The 7,600-nt window shown below is 38.0% G+C and overlaps 1 non-coding gene across 1 annotated transcript; it reads left to right on the top strand.

Moving 5' to 3' along the window:
- Positions 1–6,321: 6,321 nt before the first annotated feature.
- On the top strand, positions 6,322–6,395 carry TRNAN-AUU (transfer RNA asparagine (anticodon AUU)). Its single transcript has one exon. It is a non-coding gene; the product is annotated as a tRNA-Asn (tRNA).
- The last annotated feature ends 1,205 nt before the right edge of the window (positions 6,396–7,600 follow it).

Raw genomic sequence — 7,600 nt, 5'->3', positions numbered from 1 at the left:
CCAATATCTCTCTTTTGCAAAGAGCTGCGCATTGGAAAATTCAGGGCTATGTCGTGTAGATGATGGCCTAACAGGAGGCTTTAAAATTTTCTTTCTAGTGTCCTTCGTTTGGGAGAAAAATGCAAAGGTACAAGACAGCTTTTCCTTGCCAATATCTCTCTTTTGCAAAGAGCTGCGCATTGGAAAATTCAGGGCTATGTCGTGTAGATGATGGCCTAACAGGAGGCTTTAAAATTTTAATTCTAGTGTCCTTCGTTTGGGAGAAAAATGCAAAGGTACAAGACAGCTTTTCCTTGCCAATATCTCTCTATTGCAAAGAGCTACGCATTGGAAAATTCAGGGCTATGCCGTTTAGATGAAGCACTAATAGGAGGCTTTAAAATTTTAATTCTAGTGTCCTTCGTTTGGGAGAAAAATGCAAAGGTACAAGACAGCTTTTCCTTGCCAATATCTCTCTTTTGCAAAGAGCTGCGCATTGGAAAATTCAGGGCCATGTCGTGTAGATGATGGCCTAACAGGAGGCTTTAAAATTATCTTTCTAGTGTCCTTCGTATGGGAGAAAAATGCAAAGGTACAAGACAGCTTTTCCTTGCCAATATCTCTCTTTTGCAAAGAGCTGCGCATTGGAAAATTCAGGGCTATGTCGTGTAGATGATGGCCTAACAGGAGGCTTTAAAATTTTAATTCTAGTGTCCTTCGTTTGGGAAAAAAATGCAAAGGTACAAGACAGCTTTACCTTGCCAATATCTCTATTTTGCAAAGAGCTGCGCATTGGAAAATTCAGGGCTATGTCGTGTAGATGATGGCCTAACAGGAGGCTTTAAAATTTTCTTTCTAGTGTCCTTCGTTTGGGAGAAAAATGCAAAGGTACAAGACAGCTTTTCCTTGCCAATATCTCTCTTTTGCAAAGAGCTACGCATTGGAAAATTCAGGGCTATGTCGTGTAGATGATGGCCTAACAGGAGGCTTTAAAAATTTCTTTCTAGTGACCTTCGTTTGGGAGAAAAATGCAAAGGTACAAGACAGCTTTTCCTTGCCAATATCTCTCTTTTGCAAAGAGCTGCGCATTGGAAAATTCAGGGCTATGTCGTGTAGATGATGGCCTAACAGGAGGCTTTAAAATTTTCTTTCTAGTGACCTTCGTTTGGGAGAAAAATGCAAAGGTACAAGACAGATTTTCCTTGCCAATATCTCTCTTTTGCAAAGAGCTGCGCATTGGAAAATTCAGGGCTATGTCGTGTAGATGATGGCCTAACAGGAGGCTTTAAAATTTTCTTTCTAGTGTCCTTCGTTTGGGAGAAAAATGCAATGGTACAAGACAGCTTTTCCTTGCCAATATCTCTCTTTTGCAAAGAGCTGCGCATTGGAAAATTCAGGGCTATGTCGTGTAGATGATGGCCTAACAGGAGGCTTTAAAATTTTCTTTCTAGTGTCCTTCGTTTGGGAGAAAAATGCAATGGTACAAGACAGCTTTTCCTTGCCAATATCTCTCTTTTGCAAAGAGCTGCGCATTGGAAAATTCAGGGCTATGTCGTGTAGATGATGGCCTAACAGGAGGCTTTAAAATTTTCTTTCTAGTGTCCTTCGTTTGGGAGAAAAATGCAAAGGTACAAGACAGCTTTTCCTTGCCAATATCTCTCTTTTGCAAAGAGCTGCGCATTGGAAAATTCAGGGCTATGTCGTGTAGATGATGGCCTAACAGGAGGCTTTAAAATTTTCTTTCTAGTGTCCTTCGTTTGGGAGAAAAATGCAAAGGTACAAGACAGCTTTTCCTTGCCAATATCTCTCTTTTGCAAAGAGCTACGCATTGGAAAATTCAGGGCTATGTCGTGTAGATGATGGCCTAACAGGAGGCTTTAAAATTTTCTTTCTAGTGACCTTCGTTTGGGAGAAAAATGCAAAGGTACAAGACAGCTTTTCCTTGCCAATATCTCTCTTTTGCAAAGAGCTGCGCATTGGAAAATTCAGGGCTATGTCGTGTAGATGATGGCCTAACAGGAGGCTTTAAAATTTTTATTCTAGTGTCCTTCGTTTGGGAGAAAAATGCAAAGGTACAAGACAGCTTTTCCTTGCCAATATCTCTCTTTTGCAAAGAGCTGCGCATTGGAAAATTCAGGGCTATGTCGTGTAGATGATGGCCTAACAGGAGGCTTTAAAATTTTCTTTCTAGTGTCCTTCGTTTGGGAGAAAAATGCAAAGGTACAAGACAGCTTTTCCTTGCCAATATCTCTCTTTTGCAAAGAGCTACGTATTGGAAAATTCAGGGCTATGTCGTGTAGATGATGGCCTAACAGGAGGCTTTAAAAATTTCTTTCTAGTGACCTTCGTTTGGGAGAAAAATGCAAAGGTACAAGACAGCTTTTCCTTGCCAATATCTCTCTTTTGCAAAGAGCTGCGCATTGGAAAATTCAGGGCTATGTCGTGTAGATGATGGCCTAACAGGAGGCTTTAAAATTTTCTTTCTAGTGACCTTCGTTTGGGAGAAAAATGCAAAGGTACAAGACAGCTTTTCCTTGCCAATATCTCTCTTTTGCAAAGAGCTGCGCATTGGAAAATTCAGGGCTATGTCGTGTAGATGATGGCGTAACAGGAGGCTTTAAAATTTTCTTTCTAGTGTCCTTCGTTTGGGAGAAAAATGCAATGGTACAAGACAGCTTTTCCTTGCCAATATCTCTCTTTTGCAAAGAGCTGCGCATTGGAAAATTCAGGGCTATGTCGTGTAGATGATGGCCTAACAGGAGGCTTTAAAATTTTCTTTCTAGTGTCCTTCGTTTGGGAGAAAAATGCAAAGGTACAAGACAGCTTTTCCTTGCCAATATCTCTCTTTTGCAAAGAGCTGCGCATTGGAAAATTCAGGGCTATGTCGTGTAGATGATGGCCTAACAGGAGGCTTTAAAATTTTAATTCTAGTGCTACTCCGATCAACAACTGTTCCTTGGACCTCGCCTTTATCTGGAGATCGTCCAAGTACGGGATAATTATAACTCCCTTTTTTCGCAGGAGTATCATCATCTCGGCCATTACCTTGGTAAACACCCTCGGTGCCGTGGACAGACCAAACGGCAGCGTCTGGAATTGGTAATGACAGTCCTGTACCACAAATCTGAGGTACTCCTGGTGAGGAGAGTAAATGGGGACATGCAGGTAAGCATCCTTGATGTCCAGTGATACCATGTAATCCCCTTCCTCCAGGCTTGAGATAACCGCCCTGAGCGATTCCATCTTGAACTTGAACCGTTTTATATACGTGTTCAAAGATTTAAAATTTAAAATGGGTCTCACCGAACCGTCCGGTTTCGGTACCACAAACCTTATTATTTCAAAACTTGTAACCATGCCAATCACAGACAGAAGGTTTCCATTAGACACAGATCTGAGAATATACTTAACTGAACATTATGTCCCACACACAAAACCATAACACACAAATTTAAATACAGTTTGCAAACTTCAATTTCTTGCAGATTTCAACAGTTTTGCCGATTTCAAAATACGCTTAGTATTGGTTGATCAGGCCAATATTATACAGCATGATTTAAATGCAAAACATATACTGTACCCTTTGTCACAGTACTATACAAAATTTGTGCTTCTATGGAATATTTCTTCCATACATGATATGCACACTTAGGGTTAATCCTCCCTGCCCTTCCCATACGCTGGAAAAATTCGCAATCCCTGCAATTTTTCACACACGCGACACGTCTGTCAACTGGGAAGCTGCAGTAGATCCTCTTATCACAACTACAATCACAAAGCAACATGCTTAGGTTATGCTTAAAACAACCAGCAGCTCTTAGCAGCTCAGTATTGCAATATATACTTACACTCAGTTACATATAATCCCTATAACCTCGGGTTGTTCACTCTATTTTTTTCTAATGTACCCTTCTTATACAAGTGTAGCTGACTAACAAGTGGAGGTGATCTATGTGCTTTTTACTTTATTTGGCTCTTGGTCCAAAGCACTTATTCATGCAATCATTCATAGAGTGAAAAACACAGGTCACTGTTTCTTTGCTCAAATCTTTGAATTAATTTTGGTATTCTTATTTACATGCAACAGCATCTGTCAATCATCATTTCCGAGTTACTTGGTCCTTCAACCGATTTGGACATAATTTTGGTATTCATTTTACAAACAAGCAACAACAAACAGGTCCCTGAGTTATTTTACTAGTTTTTTTTCAATCTCTCCACTTCTCATTCTCATATTATAAAAAATACAATCACACAGACAGCTGGCAGGTATAGAAACAGCATGTACTGGAATACAGCACATACCATGGTATTCTATACTTACCAGTGCTGTTATGACTTGGGATGTTCCTTCCATCATCAGCTGCTGGCTGGCTGGCACACCCCTTTGAGAATTTGATGAAGAGATCGAGATCTATAGTTCCAAGGACATAGCCCCCATCTGTTGAATTCTCTTGGATTAACTAAATTAACCATCTTGTTGCTATTTGGGTTGTTAGGTAAAAGAATGAATTGAAAATGGATTTATAAAAATCAATTATTATTTATTCAAAGGGCCACGCCCGTATACAGGGGAGAAGTAGCATTCTCTCGTCCTGTGTCAAATCATTTAACAACAACATACACGTATCAACAATGAGTTTTATATAATACACAGTTACACCCCTTTTGTATATTCCTCCCATATGATTTCATACCCCAGGAATACAATGTTAGGCAATAAAGTTATGCAATATTGGGACAATTGTCAAGAATACTAAAAAGATACTCGTGAGCTTCAACTGTGTCCATATTAGGAATTACATCTGGTCTCTATGAGCTTTTAGAAAGTGCGTATGTGGAAACAATACTTAGCCAACAAAGTTGTTTTTCTCTCAGGGTGTGTAAAAAGTTCAAGATGAATTTGCTATATCATCTAGCTAGAATCAAAATGGATTCTGTTATGCTTTCATATTATACTAGTGAATATGAGAACCCTTTGCTTATTGGATGTATACATAATATACGTACTATCCCGTAGTGCACACACATAACTGTTAGGCCTTCAGCAGGTTGCCTCTGTCACAGTATTCAACACATCTTATAAAACTCTCCAGATTATTGACTTTTTAAAGTTTTTCTAGGAAACGTTTTAGATGAATGCTTATTAGCCTTTGTCAGTATGCACTTTCGCAAAGTGTCTCTGTGGCGCAATCAGTTAGTGTGTACGGCTGTTAACTAAAAGGTTGGTGGTTCAATCCCACCCAGGGATGTAATTGATCTTGTTATCAGATTTTGGTGATCTTTAAGTAGACAAGTCAAAATTTCAAACCGCCTCTTATGGTGTAGGGTACCTGGCCTTCTCTGATGTAATCAGAGTTAGATTTGATTCATTGATTTTATAAAAACAGCTAGGAAGCACAATTTAGCAGTGGTTTGCAGAGAAAAAAAATATGCTGGCAGAAAAATCCAATTGAGTGATTAAACAGCTCTTCATTTTCTGGCTTTATTTTTATGCTAACAAATTTGTTCTCTGAAAAGTGTCCACAAAGCCAAGTCTCTGATTAACACCTTTGTAAGGATGGTTTTTCACCTATTACTAAATTATACTTGCTTCATTGGAAAGGCAGCAAGATGCATCCTCATTTCAATGTCTACTGAAATAATACAGGTTGACACCAGGAAACATTAACGCCACTGCATCCTTGCTGCTTTCTCATGTGGAAGTCTGTTTAATGTGAAAACAAGGTGATATCTAATTAGCACACAGGTAAGGAATTCCGAAAATCTTTATTTAAGGGTGAAGATGTTTCTCACAAAATTGTTGCCCCAATGCATCATTGAAATTCAAGCTGGAAAGATGATTTTAATATATCACTTGTACATTTTGTATTGCTCTTCTGGTGACAATGTAGTTTTTTTTTCAATTACCATTTTAATAACAGGGTAAAGAAAATTAAGTGGATTTTTGAAAGAAAACTATACTGTCAATATACTATTAAAACAAATTAAAATGGTAAAAGTTATTGTACTTTAAGTAAAAATAAAAGAGCAAAAATATCAATCCCAGTTTTGATTACTTAAATTAACAAAAAAAATGCATATAGCAAAGGATAGTTTCAATCTGCCTACCTCTGGGTTATGGGTCCAGCATGCTTCCATTGCAGTACTCTGCTGCACATGTAAGTGCAAGAGATCCTGAAGCACTCACTCATCATGGGAAAGTACCAATGTGTTTATTCGTTGGTTGATGGAAGAAACATCTTACAAAAACTCTCCAGATTATTGATTTTTAATGTTTTTCTAGGAAACGTTCTAGATTTATGCTTATTAGCCTTTGTCAGTATGCACTTTTTGCAAAGTGTCTCTGTGGCGCAATCGGTTAGTGTGTTCGGCTATTAACCGAAAGGTTGGTGGTTCAATCCCACCCAGGGATGTAATTAAACTTGTGATCAGATTTTGGTGATATTTAAGTAGACAAGTCAAAATTTCAAACCCCCTCTTATGGTGTAGGGTACATGGCCTTCTCTGATGTAATCAGAGTTAGATTTGATTCAGTTATTTTATAAAAAAACAGCTAGGAAGCACAATTTAGCAGTGGGTTGCAGAGAAAAAAAATATGCTGGCAGAAAAATCCAATCGAGTGATTAAACAGCTCTTCATTTTCTGGCTTTATTTTTATGCTAACAAATTTGTTCTCTGAAAAGTGTCCACAAAGCCAAGTCTCTGATTAACACCTTTGTAAGGATGGTTTTTCACCTATTACTAAATTAAACTTGCTTCATTGGAAAGGCAGCAAGATGCATCCTCATTTCAATGTCTACTGAAATAATACAAGTTGACACCAGGAAACATTAACGCCACTGCTTCCTTGCTGCTTTCTCATGTGGAAGTCTGTTTAATGTGAAAACAAGGTGATATCTAATTAGCACACAGGTAAGGAATTAAGAAAATCTTTATTTAAGGGTGAAGATGTTTCTCACAAATTTGTTGACCCAATGCATCATTGAAATTCAAGCTGGAAAGATGATTTTAATATATCACTTGTACATTTTATATTGCTCTTCTGATGACAATGTAGTTTGTTTTTGTCAATTACCATTTTAATAATAGGGTAAAGAAAATGAAGTGGATTTTTGAAAGAAAACAATACTGTCAATATACTATTAAAACAAATTAAAATGGTAAAAGTTATTGTACTTTAAGTAAAAATAAAAGAGCCAAAATATCAATCCCAGTTTTGGATTACTTTAATTAACAAAAAAAAATGCATATAGCAGAGGATAGTTTCAATCTGCCTACCTCTGGGTTATGGGCCCAGCATGCTTCCATTGCTGTACTCTGCTGCACATGTAAGTGCAAGAGATCCTGAAGCACTCACTCATCATGGGAAAGTACCAATGTGTTTCTTCGTTGGTTGATAGAAGAAACATCTTACAAAAACGCTCCAGATTATTGACTTTTTTAAGTTTTTCTAGGAAACGTTTTAGATGAATGCTTATTAGCCTTTGTCAGTATGGACTTTTGCAAAGTGTCTCTGTGGCGCAATCAGTTAGTATGTACGGCTATTAACCATAAGGTTGGTGGTTCAATCCCACCCAGGGACCTAATTGACCTTGTTATCAGATTTTGGTGATCTTTA

This window comes from Pseudophryne corroboree, unplaced genomic scaffold (assembly GCF_028390025.1).
Source record: "Pseudophryne corroboree isolate aPseCor3 unplaced genomic scaffold, aPseCor3.hap2 scaffold_681, whole genome shotgun sequence".
NCBI classification, from domain to species: domain Eukaryota; kingdom Metazoa; phylum Chordata; class Amphibia; order Anura; family Myobatrachidae; genus Pseudophryne; species Pseudophryne corroboree.
The sequence above is the reverse complement of the archived record's forward strand: the minus strand, read 5'-3'. Positions and strand labels throughout refer to the sequence as shown.